Source organism: Microcebus murinus, chromosome 1 (genome assembly GCF_040939455.1).
Source record: "Microcebus murinus isolate Inina chromosome 1, M.murinus_Inina_mat1.0, whole genome shotgun sequence".
Classification (NCBI taxonomy): domain Eukaryota; kingdom Metazoa; phylum Chordata; class Mammalia; order Primates; family Cheirogaleidae; genus Microcebus; species Microcebus murinus.
Window position 1 is genome coordinate 61,002,209 of NC_134104.1, and position 17,442 is coordinate 61,019,650.

A 17,442-nucleotide genomic window follows, 5' to 3' on the forward strand; every position below is an offset into this window, starting at 1 on the left:
TTCTTCACTGTTACTATTAGCATAATCACTTTAAAAAATTCAAAATATCTTTGTTGCTGCTCCAGGCACAGAAACTTGAATAGTATAGTGTCACTCTGTTCTGCTGGGAAGGAAACTTGTCCGTGTCTTATAGGTAAGTAGGGTGGTCATAACAAGAGAAGAGGGCGACCAGGCCCCCTATATTAGGATAGTGAAGTTCCCTAAAAGCCCCTACACTTTTGCAGTGCTTGAACTTATAAACCTCTATCATTGAAATTCTCCAACTTTCATTCTTATTATGCTACTTATATTCCTATGCCTTCCAAGTTCATTGTTTAACCAATTCTTATTTTGCACTTGTGTATATTGTGCAAATTGTGGAAACCATTATGAACAGAATATTATCTTCCCCTAAAATGCTCAGTATACCAAAAGAGAAAGAGAAGTAAACAAACAATTAAATAGGATGTTACAAGCACTGCCACTGGGGTAAGCACAAATTCCTCGCCCTCCCCCTGACAAATTAGGCATTTATAAATAGGAGCCAGCCTCAAGTGAACTCATACTGAGAATCACCCAACAGTTTCCCACAGGAAATTGTTAATTTTCATCCCATTTGTACATTTACTGGAGTCATAAACACAACTAATAATTTCTTGGTGAGTTTCTCTGATCCTGTTATCCACCAAATAGAAGATTAGGAAGAGACAGTGAGTCATTTCCTTTATACTGTGGATGAGATGTATTCTGGCAACTTAAAACTGAACTCAGGTTGATGTTCATTGCTAGCCTGAGTTCTGTTTTAAGTTGGCAGGAATACATCTCATCCACAGTACAGATCACAAGAATGGAAAAACAAGCACCTCATACATTCACCATAAAATTGGTATTAACTGATCAACACTTAAGTGCACATATAGTAATAACATTAATTTGGTGTCGAGCAGATGGTATTGGGAGAGGAGGGGATGGGTATGTACACACCTAAGGGGGGTGGTGGGTACCTTCTAGGGGATAGACACTCTTGAAGCTCTGACTTGGGTGAGGTAAAGGCAATATATGTAACCTAAACATTTGTACCCCCATAATATACAGAAATAAAAAAAAAAATGAAAAAAACAGAACTCGGAAATTTTTCTCAGAGAAACAATTTTATGTTTAAAGTTTAGTACTATAGTCATATTTCAGATAATACAAGTTAAAGATGTCAAAGCATCACTATGACATAAAGGAAAGATATTCCAAGCTCCAAGCAAATATTTTAAAATGAACTTATTATACCAACTTGTAGGTACTCATGTATCTCAATTTTACATATTGAGAAAACTTAGACCCAGCATTTGTAAAAACTTTAGACATTTTAAAAATTCTTATTTATTTAAAAAATATTTTAAATGGCTTAAGAAATGGAAATGACTTGATAAAAATGAAATGTATGAAAAAATAAGAGTAAAAGAAAAAATAAGTTCCATTAATTACCTAAAGCTGGCTAGAGGAAAGAAGATTATTTCACAGTTCATGACTCAGTATATCCTCATGGTGAAAGCAGTTAAGTCCCTGAAGCTCCTACTCATGTTGAGGAAAAAATTAAGCCCTTGGAATGTGAATGTAAAATAAAGAGAGGAAAGAAAGCATAGGTTACCTTAAAAGATAGATCTGATAATATTAAAAAAGATTATGCAATTGTGGACCCTTAGGAAACACTGCTTGTGCCTTCTAATGAAAATTAACCAACTATTCTTCAAGTTATTCAGCCAGGGTTGTAGTTGAGCAAGGTTTGCTTACTTTTTCTTTTTTAAATCTGACAAGGAAGTAGAAATCTCCTTAAGGTGATAGAGAAAACTCAATCTATCATCATGGGATTCGAAATAAAGACATAGCTACTAGGTTAACATTTATGGACTCATGTACAACTACTCTTTTTTTTCAAGTTTTTTATTATTTTAAATTTTATTTTATAAAATTATACAGTTATATTTTAATGCATGTATAGATTTGTGTAACCACTACCACCATAAGCATCATACAACTACTGTTATATATGAGGTCACCTATCTAACTAAGGAATTCAGATTTGCATTTATCAACCATTTCTGAGCTGTTGAAATCTGTGGCTTGTCATTCTGATTTTTATTTATTTTTTTTCATTTTATTTTAAAAGATTTATCTGAGATAGAAGGGGATTTGTCTATAATGAAAAGGGAAGTCTGGCAGAACAAAGCACTTGGATATACCTTGCTGTACCCACCATTACTGTTATAAATGCAGACTGATCTTTCTGCCTGAGGAGACAATAATAAGGTTAGAGGAACATTCAGAAGTAGATCAGAAGAAATAATACATGAAGGAATACATGCTGTAAATAATGTCATTTTCCTGAGTTTTTTTTTCTACTCAGAACACTAAATTCTCTTCTATGAATATCAAATATGGTCCAGATATACATACAACCATAAAAGTTTTTTTTAACTTAAAACTTTAGGGAGACAACAGGAAATTTTCTGAAATACTGAACATAAAATCTACAATGATAACTATGCAATTCCTTATATAAACAAAGAATAATGTTTTCTGATAGCAGTTTTCATTCTCTGCATTAAGAACTTAGGAATGGCTCTAAAATATTATAGCTAATGGAACAGTATGGTCCTTCTGGAATACTCTCCAGTGTGACAGCCCATAGCACTCCATTCCTTAATTCTGAATTCCAATTATCATTTATCTCATCAATTCTTAAAGTATAGACTTTGAAGGCTGTATCTTCACTAAATTATTTTGTTTGTTCTGCTTTAATATGCTCTGCAAAAGATAAAATGTGAGGGAATTGCTGCCTTTTCCCATGTACTTTGAAATATTTGTATCTGTGTTCTTTTTTGTCATAAATGGTATTCATTTTGTGATCTGTAGCAACAAGATGTATGTTTTGTACCCATTTTGGAGGAAGATTCCTTTCTGCTTGGATTAAAGAATTGAAAACAATTTCCTCATTGACCTAAAATTTAAGCCACAATATAGTCAGTAATACTATTTGCCAACCCGCTGGCAGTAGTAACTCAAAGATGAGCCTGGGGACATTGCCATTTATCAGTGGCAAAACCACAGAGATTATGTTATAGAAAAAAGAGGAAAAAATTTACAAAGACATAGGGGCATTAAGGATATAGCAAATGTTCAGAGAGTATTAGAATATGTTGTAGATGTGAAAAGAGAAAGACAAGAAATCTGAGGGCATTTTACTTCATCCCTCCAAATTTGAATCCTGTGAAGAACCTACATTATACTACATTTTAGGAAACATGTAAGAGAGAAACACAGGTATTATGAACAATAATTATAAATCCTAATATAGATTCTAAGAATCAGGTATGTGTTGTAGTTGTGAATGGTAATATCCTACTCTGTTAGAACAAATTTATTTAGTCACATAGTAGTATTATTTTTGTTGATGTTTCTTTGTTTGCTTTCCTAGAATTCTTTCTCCTTTCTTTGATAATAATCACTATTTATTTTGATGAACCACCTCATTCCCTCTCTTATACCATGTAGTACAATTGAGACTAACTTTATCCCCTGGATCCCAAGGATGCTAAGAAAACCTTGACATGAACAATCAGAACATGGCATCTTCCAGCAACGAGCATCATTCTGGGAATTTTATTAGAATTATTAGGAAAGAGACATTCTTTCTTTAAGTTTTCTTTAAATTACATGTTAGCCTGGAGCCTCTGGGAGTCATATTGGATACCTTATGGAGATAGGATGCTGAGCAAATTTGATAAGTGAGTAGAGAGTGAGGCCTGAAAAAAACACCATTTGGGCTGAGGACAGATGTACTGCTAGACTTTTTCAGAAGTAAATAAATTTTATTTATTTTGTTTTTGATACAAACTAGCTGAATTAAACTTTTATAATTTGAATGAAAGAATCATGGCTAAAACATGGTATGAGGCAAATATAGTTTGAGATATGAGGCAAGTATAACTTTCTCCATTTAAATGCATTTTAAGGAGTTTAAAAAACTCACTCAAAGGTATGGCACTAGGACTTGGCTTAGGCCAAATTTTAACATGTTTAAAATCATAACTGTGATTTGTGTTCTCATCATCTTTTCTTGTTGCGTCCTTTCCCGATTTTGGTATCAGGGTGATGTTGGCTTCATAAAACATTTTGGGGATGATTCCTTTCTTTTCAAAGTTATGGAATAATTTCTTCAGGATAGGCACAATTTTCTTGTAGGTCTGGTAAAATTTGGGCATGAAACCATCTAGTCTGGGACTTCTTTTATTAGGCAGGTTTTTTATTGCTGCTTCAATTTTGGTACTTGATATTGGACTGTTCAAGAATTCTATTTATTCCTGATTGAGCCTAGGGAGGCTGTGGGCTTCTAAGAATTTGTCCATTTCTTCTAGTTTTCAAGTTTATGTGCATAGAGATTATTATAGTATTCATAGATGATATATATATATGTATATATATATATATTTTTTTTTTTTTTGAGACAGAGTCTCGCTTTGTTGCCCAGGCTAGAGTGAGTGCCGTGGCGTCAGCCTAGCTCACAGCAACCTCAAACTTCTGGGCTGGAGCAATCTTTCTGCCTCAGCCTCCCGAGTAGCTGGGACTACAGGCATGTGCCACCATGCCCGGCTAATTTTTTTTTATATATATATATATCAGTTGGCCAATTAATTTCTTTCTATTTATAGTAGAGACGGGGTCTCGCTCTTGCTCAGGCTGGTTTTGAACTCCTGACCTTGAGCAATCCGCCCGCCTCGGCCTCCCAAGAGCTAGGATTACAGGCGTGAGCCACCGCGCCCGGCCATAGATGATATTTTGTATTTCTGTGGTATCAGTTGTAATTTCTCTTTTTTAATTCCTGATGGTGGTTATTAGCGTTTTCTTCTTGTCTTCTTCTGGTTAGTCTAGAGAGGCACAGCTTCATTCCAAAGATGCAGCAATGGTTTAAGATACACAAATCTACAAACATAATTCACCACATAAATAGAAATAAAAACAAAGACCATATGATTCTCTCAATTGATGCAGAAAAAGATTTGACAAAATTCAGCACCGTTTATGATATGAACGCTTAACAAAATAGGCATAGGGAGAACTTACATCAAAATGACAAAAGCCATATGCAACAAACCCACAGCCAACATCATACTGAATGGGTAAAAATTGAAAGCATTCCTACTTGGAACTGGAACCACACAAGCTTGCTCTCGACCACCAATTCTATTCAACATAGTACTGGAAGCCCTAGCCAGCGCAATCAGACAAGAGAAGGAATCACTAATAAACCATCTAAAAAGGAAATTATAAAAATAATGACATTTAAAATAGCATCAAAAATTAATAAAATATCTTACCACAATTATTTTTATAATTTCCTTTTTAGATGGTTTATTAGTGAATTGAAACACAACTGATTTTTATATGTTGATCTTAAATATTGAAATTTTACTGAATTCATTTATTAGTTCAAACATTTGTGTGTGTGTGTGTGTGTGAAATCTTTTGGAATTTCTACATATATGATCATGCCATATGAAAGCATATAATTTTCCATCTTTCTTTGCAATTTACATAGCTTTAATTTCTTTTCCTTGCCTAATTACTCTGGCTATGACTTTCTGTACTATGATAAATAGAAGTGGTGGGAATAGACATCCTTGCATTCCAGATATTAGAAGAAAAGATTTCAGTTTTTAACTATTGAATACGATTATAGCTGTGGGCTTTTTATGTATGGCCTTCATTGTGTTGAATTATGTTTCTTCTTTACCAAATTTGTTGAGAGTTTTTTTTTTAATATGATGCAAGAATGTTCAATTTTGTCAGATGCTTTTTCTGCATCTATTGAGGTGATCACAAAATTTTTATCCTTTATTTACTTAATGTTTTATATAATATTTATTGATTTGCATATGGTAAACCATCCTTGCATCTTAGAGATAAATCTAATTCAGTCATGATATATGATCTTTCTTATATGCTGTTGTATTTGATTTGCTAATATTTTGTTGAAAATGTTTGGATCCATACAGAAATATTGGTCTGTAGTTTTTTGTTTGTTTTCCTTGCAGCATTCTTGTCTAGTTTTGATATCATGGTGATGCTGGCCTCATGAAATTGGAAGTATTCCTTCTGCTATTTTTTGGAAGAGTTTAAGAAGGAAAGGTATTATTTCTTTTTTTAAATGTTTGGTATAATTTATACATCAAGTCATCTGGTTCTGGGCTTTTCTTTGATGGAAGATTTATGATTACTGATTCAATCTCATTTTTTATTGATCTGTTCAACCTTGCATTTCTTCTTCTTGGTTCAATCTTGCTAGGTTGTATGTTTTTAGAACTTCATCCATTTCTTCTACTTTGTCCAATTTTTTGGTGTATAATTGTTCATAATAGTATCTTATGATCTATTTTGTAATATTTCTGTGGTATTTATTGTAATGTCTCTGTCTCCTCTTCCATTTCTGATTTTATCTGAGACTTCTCTTTTTTTCCTTAGTCTAGCTATGGTTTTATCAATTTTGTTTATCTTTTCAAAAAATAAACTTAGTTTTGTCAATTTTTTAAATTTGTTCTTATAATATTCACTTTATTTCTGCTCTAATTTTTATTATTTCTGCTAACTTTGGGCTTAGTTTGTTCTTCTTTTTGTAGCTTTTGAACTATGATATGAGGTTGTTTATTGGAGATTTTTTAAAACATAGGTATTGTTCAACATAAAACTCTTAGTACTGCTTTTTTTGAATCCCATAAGTTTTGGCATACTGTGTTTCATTTTCATTTGTTTCAAGATTTTTTTTTTTTTATTTTCCATTTGATTTCCTCTTTGGCCCAATGGATGTTCAAGAGTGTATTGTTTAATTTCATTTTATTTCTGAAAATTTTCATTTCCCTATACTTATTCATTTCCAGTTTCATTCCATTATGATCAAAAGATACTTGGAATGATTCAAATTTCCTTATATTTGAAGGAAATAAAGTGTTGTGAAATCTTGCTGTTTTCTTATTGATTTTCTGTCTGGGTAATCTGTACATTATTATAGGTAGGGTATTGAAGTCTCCTACTATTATTGTATTGCTGACTATCTCTCCATTCAGAGTTGGCAATGTTTCCTTTATATAGTTATGTGTCCTGATGTTTAATATATATACTGTCTATATATTTAAGCATATATACTTGCATATATTTATATTTATTACCTTTAATAATTTATCCTTTTATTTTTTACTTTATCCTGCTGAATTTATCATTTTATTGTTATATTGACATAGTGACTTTTTGTGTATCTTGTGACAGTTTTTGTTTTAAAATCTACTTTGTCTCACATGAGTATAGCCACTCTGCTTTATATTGGTTACCATACGTGTAAAATATATTTTTCCATCCCTTCATTTTAGCTTTTGTGTATTTCTCAATCTAAAGTGTGTCTCTTATACCTAGCATATAGTTGGATATTGTTTTATCCATTCATCTACTCTATATATTTTGATTGGTGAGTTTAATCAATTTACATTTAAAGCAATTATTTGTAGGTAAGGACTCACTATTGCCATTTTGTTTAATTGTTTCCTATCTGCTTTTTGTCTTTTTGTTCCTCTCTTGCTGCCTTTTTTTTGGTGACTTAAATATTTTTGACATACTTTGATTCTTTTCTTTTTTTCTGTTTTTTATGTATGTCTACTGTAGATTTTTACTTTGTGGTTACAATGCTGCTTACATAAAACTTTTAATAATTGTAGTCTATTTTAACCTTATAACAACTTCAGTCACATATATAAAATATAGCGTCACTCCCTTCTCCATACATATTATGTTATTGATAAGAGAGTTTACTAGTTTTTATGTTGCATATCTATTAATAAATTTTCAGTTATTTTTAATATCTCTGTCTTTTAATTTTGTGATAAAGTTAAACATGATTTATTCACTACCATTATAATAATAATTACAATATTATATTATTCAATGTATAAAGTTCTATATATTTACTGTCATCAGCGAGATTTATACTTTTATATATTTTCATGCTGCTGTTTCTTGCTACCATTTCTTCTTTTAATTTGAAGAACTCCCTTTATCACTTCTTGAAAGGTAGGTCCAGTGGCAATTAACTCCCTCACTTTTTGTTTGAGAAAGTTTTTGTCTTTCCTTAATTTTTAAAAGACAGTTTCAGAGAAATAATATTCTTTATTGGCAGGGTTTTTCTTTTAGCACTTTGAATGTATCATCCCATTTTCTCCTGGCCTGCCAGGTTTCTGCTGAGAAATCTGCTGATAGTCTAATTAGGATTTCTTTGTATGTGATAATTTTTTTCTCTTGCTGCTTACAAAGTTTTCTTTGTCTTCAACTTTTGACAATTTGATTGTAATATGTCTATGTTTGGATCTCTTTGCACTCAGTCTATCTTTGGAGTGCTTGGGTTTTATACATCTTAATAACAATTTCTTTTGCCAGGTTTGGAAAATGTTTAGGCATTATTTCTTCAAATAAGCTTTCTCTTCTCTTTTCCTCCTTTTTACTCCTATAATGGCATATTGGTTCACTTGATGGCATTGCATAAGTCCCATAGGCCTTCTTCACTATTTTTCATTCATTTTCTCTTTTTGTTCCTCTTCCTGGATAATTTCAAATGGCCAGTATTTGAATTCACTGATTCTTCTTTTTGACTGAATTTGCCATTGAAACTCTCTATTAAATTTCTGTGGGTTTTTCTAACAATATTTTCTACTTCTTTGTTGAACTAATTTTGCTTATGTATTTTTTTCCTGATTTCTTGTAATTATCTTTCTGTATTTTCTTGAAACTCAATCAGCTTTTTAAAAAGGATTATTTTGAATTTTTTGTCAGGAAGGTCATAAATCTATATTTCTTTAGGGTCAGTTGCTAGAGCTTTATTTTTTTTTTCCTTTGGTAGTATCATGTTTCCCTTATTACTTTCTTATCATTATGGCCTTGCACTGGTGTCTGCACATTGAAGAGCAGATGTAGGTGATGTGAAACTCTTCTTCTTGGTCTTTTCAGTGTATTTTTTTCTTTCTGTTGTCTACTGAAGTGCTGTAACCTCTAACCTAAATTACAGAACTTTCTTGAAAACATTTTTATTCATGAATGTTTGTTAAATTGGTGTTTTTGTAGAGGGATGGGAGCTGGAAGTTTCTATTCTGCCATCTTCCTGATGTCGTTTCTGGAATCATTTTGGAATTCAATCTGGAGAATGACTTTTCCTTGCTAAATATCTTTCAGTAACTTTAAGACAAATACAAAAGTCCCTAGTTTGACTACAATATCTGGTATGATTTTGTATTTGTTTATTTCACTATACCTATCTCATGACCTTCTTTCACTTGATATCAACCTTTCAGAAACATAGCAGCTTTTTTCTTCAGTTCTTCAAAGGTTTCATATTTCCTTTCACCTTAAGAAGCTCTAACATTCTGTTGCTTGCATCTTAGGAGTTTTCTATTTCACCATCTCTATCAACTTTACTCCTACTTATTCTTCATATCTCAGCTTATTGGCACTTCCTTAAAGAACTGCAGTACTTATTGTACATGCTCAATAAATATGAGTGAATTAAAGAATAAATAGATGAATGAATTAATAAAATTTTCCCCGATTCTCTAGAATTAATCCTTCCTGTTATTTTCTGTCCATGTATGTTATCATTTTTATGATACTTATCTCAATAATAATTAAATAATCAGTAGTGAAATTAGCTGTATAATGTCTGCATCACATGCTAGATTAGAAGCTCCATGAATGTAGGGTCCATGTCAATGTTATTTCTGATATTATCACAGTTTGAATAAATACTGTTTTCAAGGAAATATATCAACCTTGATATATTTCCTATTGATATATTTCCTATGATATTCTATATCATAGAATAAAGATGAAGCTTTCATAAAACTCTAACATGACACACAGAGACAATTAAGCAAAACTGGAAAAACTCCAACTATGCAGACATTTGCTAAGAAAGTTCTTACACCAAATTTATGAGATTCCAGGCAGAACATCTGATAAATTTTTAACTTAATTTTTAAAACAACTTATTCTCTCAAAATATAAAATCTGTCCTAAGAAGAATGGTTGTCTGAACCTAGTTATGTTCAATTAAAACATAAATATCTGGTTGGTAAACTAGAAACTGTGTACACCATATGTGAGAATGGCCATGTCAGGACTGAATCTTTTTTCTGCTCTCACATGTTGAAAACCCTTCATATAATAAGATGTGTTAAATGAGGACTTTTTCTTTTGACTGAAGCCTCATAAGTGAGAATAATAGGTGACAATATAGGTGCTAGACATATTTACAAGACTTGCTATAATAGCAAAACTGGTTTTGTGACCCTTACCCCTTAACCTTCAGCCCATATATAAGAAAATGCCAAACTGATGGGAGAAAAGTTTTGAAGTTTGTTTGCTTGTTAAAGACAGTTGTTATTCTGTGCATTTTCTCTCTCAAGTCAAATGAGAGTATCTTAGAAAACATGATAAAGTGAGAATATTGGCCTGAAGGAATGCCTGACATCTGACCTTCCTGTTGGAAACCTATTAAGTCGAATAAATTTGTAGCATTGCCTCATATGGCACCAAAATAAATAAAAAGAGTATTCATAGGAGGCATTAATCTATCTGACCAGGAGTTTAAGGGAAAGGTAGCAAAGAAGTTGATATTCTTGGAATGTCTAAATAAATATAGTAGACTAGACTGCCTAGAGCACATGAGTGGAGGAAAAGGGCCACAATGGGAGCAATCAGCACTTACAGAATTGAGTAGAACAAAGACACACTCATTAACGCCTCTAAAAACAGCCACATTGCAGCTGTCTTCTGAGGTCCCCTTAACCCTCACACAATAAAAAGATAGCCTACTATGACAATGTGACCCCAGGAGAAGAGTCTGGGCCTGTTGACTCCTCCAAACTCAAGCTGAGGGAAGTAAAAAATGATCAATTAACATTCCCTGGGAAGAGTAGTGAACTCAAAAAAGCACTCCAAGAGAGAAATGGTATTTGGTCATTTGCACCAGATAGGAAATCAATGGCAGATGTTAATGGTACTATTCAAGTAAGACCCCTTGTTTCCTTTGTCTTTTTGCCCATATTCTGGAGTAAAAAAGATACAGCAGCTTGGTGTATGGGAGGAGTTTTAAAAGAACACCATCTAGAAACAGTATCAGAAGAGACCATAGACACTCTATCCACAAAGTTTCTGAGTCCATATGGGAGGTAAAATGAGAATAAGCTTTGAGTTAAGAAACTGAATTTTTTTAATTGGAATGACTAACCCTTTAATATCCTGAAAAGTTTAATTTTAACTTGTAAGACAGAGAAAACTATGAGATCATTCCACTATATCATAGATAAGTCTGGAAGAAAGTGTTAATTTGGCTTGACTGAAGTTATTCTCTGGTAACAACCTACTCAATACAGCCAAACAAATAAACCAATTGCATGATGCCAAAGAAATTTCCCAACTTTCAGTGTTGCATTCCTCAAATTAGGAAGCAGGCATGCAATATACGCATTACCAATCTCATACCCCATTGAGTGTTTTTAATTTGGAGGCTAATGATTGGAAGACAAGTTTCTCTGTGGCAGAATCCAGTTTGGTCAATGGATATGTGGAATGGAATGCATATCCAGTTTGGATATGCAGAGAGACATATAACTTTCAGAGGCAATAGTGGCCAAGATCCTATAAAAAAGGTCCAATTCTCAGTATCCCATGTACAAGCTCAGCCAGTGTGCATGTCTAACAGTGCTGGTACTACTTTTTTCCACTGGACTAGCCCAATAGAATTATTTCTGTCTACCTGGCCTCTATGGATAGTAATCTGATCATTCTAAAGAAATAAAACTATCTAGAATTCTTTAATTAATTTATATCTGATTATATTAACATGAGTGGGTTTCCATGGCTTTCCACTGAGAATTCTGATAAAAACAGAAAGAAATTGAAGGATCATTTAGATATCTGTCCTAGATTTAGAAAAGAAAATGTGTATATCATATATGTATGGTCCTAAAGCCAGATTCTTTAAAAGGAGAAATAGTTCAAGACAATTTTATAGGTCTTTTAAACCAATTTAAAAAATATAATGAAAACTAAAAGGAAACAATGATGTTAGCATTAGAAAATACCTAAGGGCACCTAGCCACTATGAAAACTCAAATAGATAAGAACATAATTTTCCCTTAAAACATATATAAATGCTAGAATAAAAAAAGAAAAACAAATAAAAGTATTCTGAGAGAGAGAGAGAGACAGAGAGAAGAGAAAGAGGAAGGGAAGGAAGAAATAAGAAAGAAATATAGGCCGGGCGCGGTGGCTCACGCCTGTAATCCTAGCACTCTGGGAGGCCGAGGCGGGCTGATTGCTCAAGGTCAGGAGTTCGAAACCAGCCTGAGCAAGAGCAAGACCCCGTCTCTACCATAAATAGAAAGAAATTAATTGGCCAACTAATATATATATAGAAAAAATTAGCTGGGCATGGTGGCGCATGCCTGTAGTCCCAGCTAGTTAGGAGGCTGAGGCAGAAGGATTGCTTGAGCCCAGGAGTTTGAGGTTGCTGTGAGCTAGGCTAATGCCATGGCACTCACTCTAGCCTGGGCAACAAAGCGAGACTCTGTCTCAAAAAAAAAAGAAAAAAAAAAAAAAAAGAAAAAAATATAGAAACCCAAAAGGCACAAAAAAAGAGGGAACTCAAAGCCAAAGAGAGGAGTGGAAGTAATCCATGGTGCAGAAACAGATATTTGTCTGTCAGTTTTGATTTTTGAATAACTGCCAGGAGAAGTTGAGTGTGGTGAACCTGTACATGAGGGTAGTATCTGCGACAGTTTCATAGGTTCTTCCAGAAGACATAAGATTCCTGGGTCAGGAACTCCGGAGTGAGAGACATGGCACAGCAAGTAGCATGGCATGAATGCTGGCATCGATTCTCCTTTCCTCCCAAGCACCATGGGTGTAATGTGGAGGCAGGCCCAGGTGCATGTTGTGCACACAGTGTGTTTGAGTCACAGCTAAGGAACGCTCACCATAAAAAGCCTGCAATTTTATAAGAGGCTGCTAGCACACTTGCCTATATTTTGCCCTGGAGGAAGGCATTATCTTTATTATCAATTCAGGAAACAATCTGTCCTTTTCCCAGGAGGGAGATACTATTTCTATCTTTCAAGGCTGTTTGCTATTAAAGAAAAAGAAAAAGAAAAAAACAGAAAATGCACTTGTGAGAAGATAGTTTTGAATAAAGGTAGCAATGTCTCTCTCCAGAAGATGTATAGAAACACAACGTGGAAAATTTTCTCCCCACAATATCTAGGAGCCACAAAAACCTAAATCTACCCATCACACTTGACTCATAGCAAACTCTTTCACTATAAAGTCAATATCAATACAGAAAATGGCAATTATAAAAAGGTTTGCCCGCTGACCCAGGAATGCAGCATAGAACAGATTTGTCCAATTTGACTGTTGGATTATAAAAGAAGCACCCATGAGAAACTAAAACTTTAATTATGTTAGATGCAACTAAAGAGGAAATTAGGGAATCAGAAGATATAGTCTAGGAGAAAATAGTAAAGATTATTTAAAGATCAAAATACAGCAGTGAAGTTGGGATAAAATATAAATTTCTAATATAAATCTAAAGGAAAAAAATAGAGTCAGTGGAAAATAGGTCATATTTAAAGAGATAATGATTGAAATTTTCCTATAAAGATGGAAAGCTGCAAATTAAAAAAGATAAAATAAAAACAAATCTTCAGCCTCATAACTTTATACTGAAAATGTGGAATATTAAAGATAAAGATGAAATCTTGAAAAGTGTAATAGATAAAATATAATAAATTCTTCAGAATCCAGAGATTGATGTATTAATAGCTTCAAATTGGAAGAAATAACTATCTACATAAAATTTTATATCCTCCAAAATGCCATGAAATCATAATAACAAAATACAACTAGCTTCAAAAAATAAGAATGAATGTTACTTACTCATAAACAATCACTGAAAGGTCAGCCACAGGAAAATTAAAACCTGAATAAAGAATGGAATATGCTAAGCAATGGTAAACAAATGATTGAATCAATAGATTATCTTGGTAAATCTAAATTAATGTTTACAATAAAACAAAAAAACTCCACTAATTTTGTTGGTTTTCAAAAGAATATTGAAATAAATGTCTCAACAAAAACATGAGTGATATAGTAGATCTTGGAGTTTGCAGCTGAAATATTTTAAGTTATTTTACTATTGGGATGAAGGAAAGCAATAGTAATAATTTATTATTGTAGTATGTTAGCTCCAAATGAGAATTGGTTTGTTAGTGTCGTGCAGTAACTGTAGCATCTAAAAGAATGGCTTCCATGTATTTTGTTTGTCTCGTTTTTTAATCACTGTGGCTTCATTCCCCCCCCCCCCTTTAGGATAAACATTTCAATTATAACATTTTTAGATTTTTGTAACTATTGCAAAAATAGTACAAAGGGTTTCTATATACCCCACACTCTGTTCCTTCATTATTAACATATCACCTTAGTATGATACATCAGTCACAAGTAATGAATTAATATTGATACATTATCATTTAAGTCTATACTTGTATTTCCTCAATTTTTCCCTATTTTTTCCTCTTCCAGTATCCCATCTTGGATACCACATTAAATTTAGTAGTCATCTCTTCTTAGATGCCTCTTGGCTGTGACAATTTCTCACTATCTTCTTGTTTCTGATGCTCTTAACAGTTTTGAGAAGTATTGATCAGGTTCTCACACTTTAGTGTGCATTAAAATAACCTGGAAGAGATTCTAAAGTACAGATTGCTAGTCCTAACCCCCTAAATTTCTGTTTCACTATCTGTAGAGACAAACTATTAGGCTTTCTACTGAGTTCCCAGGTGGTGTTGATCCTACTGGTCTGAGGACCACACTTTGAAAACCACTGTTATAAAGGTTCAAAACATACAGGTTTTTAAAATTATTTCAGCATATTCTGGGGGTACAAATGTTTAGGTTACGTGTGTTGCCATTCCCCCATCCCTGCCCAGAGTCAGAGCTTCAAGCATATCTATCCCCCAGACGGTGGGCATCGCACTCATTTTGTATGCATATACCCATCCCCACCTCCCCTTCCCACCTGCCCAACACCCAATAAATGTTATTTCTATATGTCCACTTAGGTGTTGATCAGTTAATACCAGTTTTCTGGTGAGTACATGTGGTGCTTATTTTTCCATTCTTGGGATACTTCACTTAGTAGAATAAGTTCCAGCTCTATCCAGAAAAATACAAGAGGCGCTATATCACCATTGTTTCTTATAGATGAATAGTACTCCATGGTATACATATACCCCATTTTATTAATCCACTCATGTATTGATGGGCACTTGGGTTGAAAAATAATGATCAAAAAATAAAATAAAATGAACTTGTAGTAAATGTTCAGAAATAGTTGTTCAGCACTTCTTCCAGGGTGATGTATTTAAAAATGATAGCTCAATTTCTTCTGATTGCCAAAAAGGTAATAGACCCACCATATCACATCACCTCCTTTGGATCCGTGTAAAAATTACTTTTCTAACAGTTAAATGTACCCAAAACGTGAAAGAGCTATGAGTTCCATATTCATGCAGAAACTAGAGAACCAATTAGAAGAGAAAATTGAGAAATTTTATACACCGGACTGGTGGCTAGCCTGAACTATATTTCTCATATCTGAAGCCTTATAAAATCTAAGAATGCAAAAAAGATAAAACTAATAGAGATGGTTTATGGAAAGGAATAGGATTCCCATTGGGCTTTGAGTCCAGGATGAGAAATTAATTAACAATACTGGATCCGGAGATGCTGGCATTGAAAAAATAGTGATAATAAATTGATTAAATCAAGAAGAGCTTCTAAACCAAGAGAGAAGGCTGGAGGTTAAAATGACATTTATGGTTTTGAAATTCAATTAGCAAGTACAAAACCAAGAAATATGACTAATAAAAAGACACAATGACCTGTAAAGCTAGCATAATGCTAACTTCTATCATACTGATTATAAAATGACTGCAGAAGTTAAAATATTTGATGAGTATAATGGAGATGGCAAAACTGGAGTTTATTGCACTGATGCATTGCCTAATATCAATATATTCAGTAAGCTTTGTTGCTACATTTAGGCCTTGTGAGACCAAAACTCCTTTGTTCACTATGCCATACTGTCTTAATGAATAGTTGTGTCTGCATCTCAAGTGATATAAATTTTCATGCAAAGCAGGACCTGTTGTTAGTTAAGTAAGCTATGATTAATAATAATGCTGGGGAAACAGTGAGTGGCTTTTAGCCTAGGACTGTGTTTCCTTGTTCCAATGGGACAATGCAGATGATGAGTTAGTTGTTGATAAAGACAAGGCCACATCTGCCATATCACTTTATTTCGGTACTCATCCTTTAAGCTATTCAAATGTACCTGGACTTAACATAATCTGACTTTTATTTTTATCATTTACATATATTTGTTATTTTGCACTCTAAAAACTGCTTTTTTCTATCTTCATATGCCTGACACTTACCCACTTGTTTTCCCATTCTTTTTTTTTTTTTTTTTTTTTTTTTGTCATTTGGCACAATTCATTTGAAAGCATTCTCCTTCACTGCCTGCCAGCTGGAACTGTCCTTCAATGTCTAACCCTTCAGATCCCTACTTCTTTATGAAACACATTGTAGAGTATAATTACACTGGGTGATGTTCTGCTGTATGTTGTCTAACATTTTACTTTGTGCCTGAGAGAGCTATTTATTCCAGCAGGCATAGAATCTTTGGGAAATGGTAGCTCCCAATGAGGGTCAGTAGGCAGCATGAAGAACAGATGACAGCCTGCAATACCTCCTTCGCATTTCTGTAAAGAGATTTGACATTTACAAAGTACTGCATGTTGCCTTTCCCCACAAATCTCTGAAGACTTCATAAAAATAAAAGGCTTAATGATGATTCCTTCACATTTGATATGCTTTTAAAAGTGCAAGATAAGCATTCCTGATTAAACTGAAGTAGGCCCTACCATTGCAGGTATGGTGGAACCGTCTGCAAGAATATCTGAATGCAGGAATAATACAAGTCAGAGGATCCTTTCTTAGAATCTGCAGTGCTGATGCTGGAGCTGAGAATTGCTGTCCAGGGCGAGTCTTTCTGCTCTGAAGTGTGAATATATTCTTTTTCTATACTATTAAATTTAAGTCTTGTAAAATCAGGTAGCACTGAAACTATCTAAGAGTTAAGTATTCTTCATATTTTCAAATTTGAAAGCAAACTGAATTCTATCCTTAAATAAGAAAGAGAAAATCTCTTTAATGATAGAGAATACCTTAAAATAAAGACTCAAACAAGTCCCAAAAGTTAATCCACATTCAGATCTTTTAAATTGAATATAAAAATCTGTATGCATTAACAAGAGA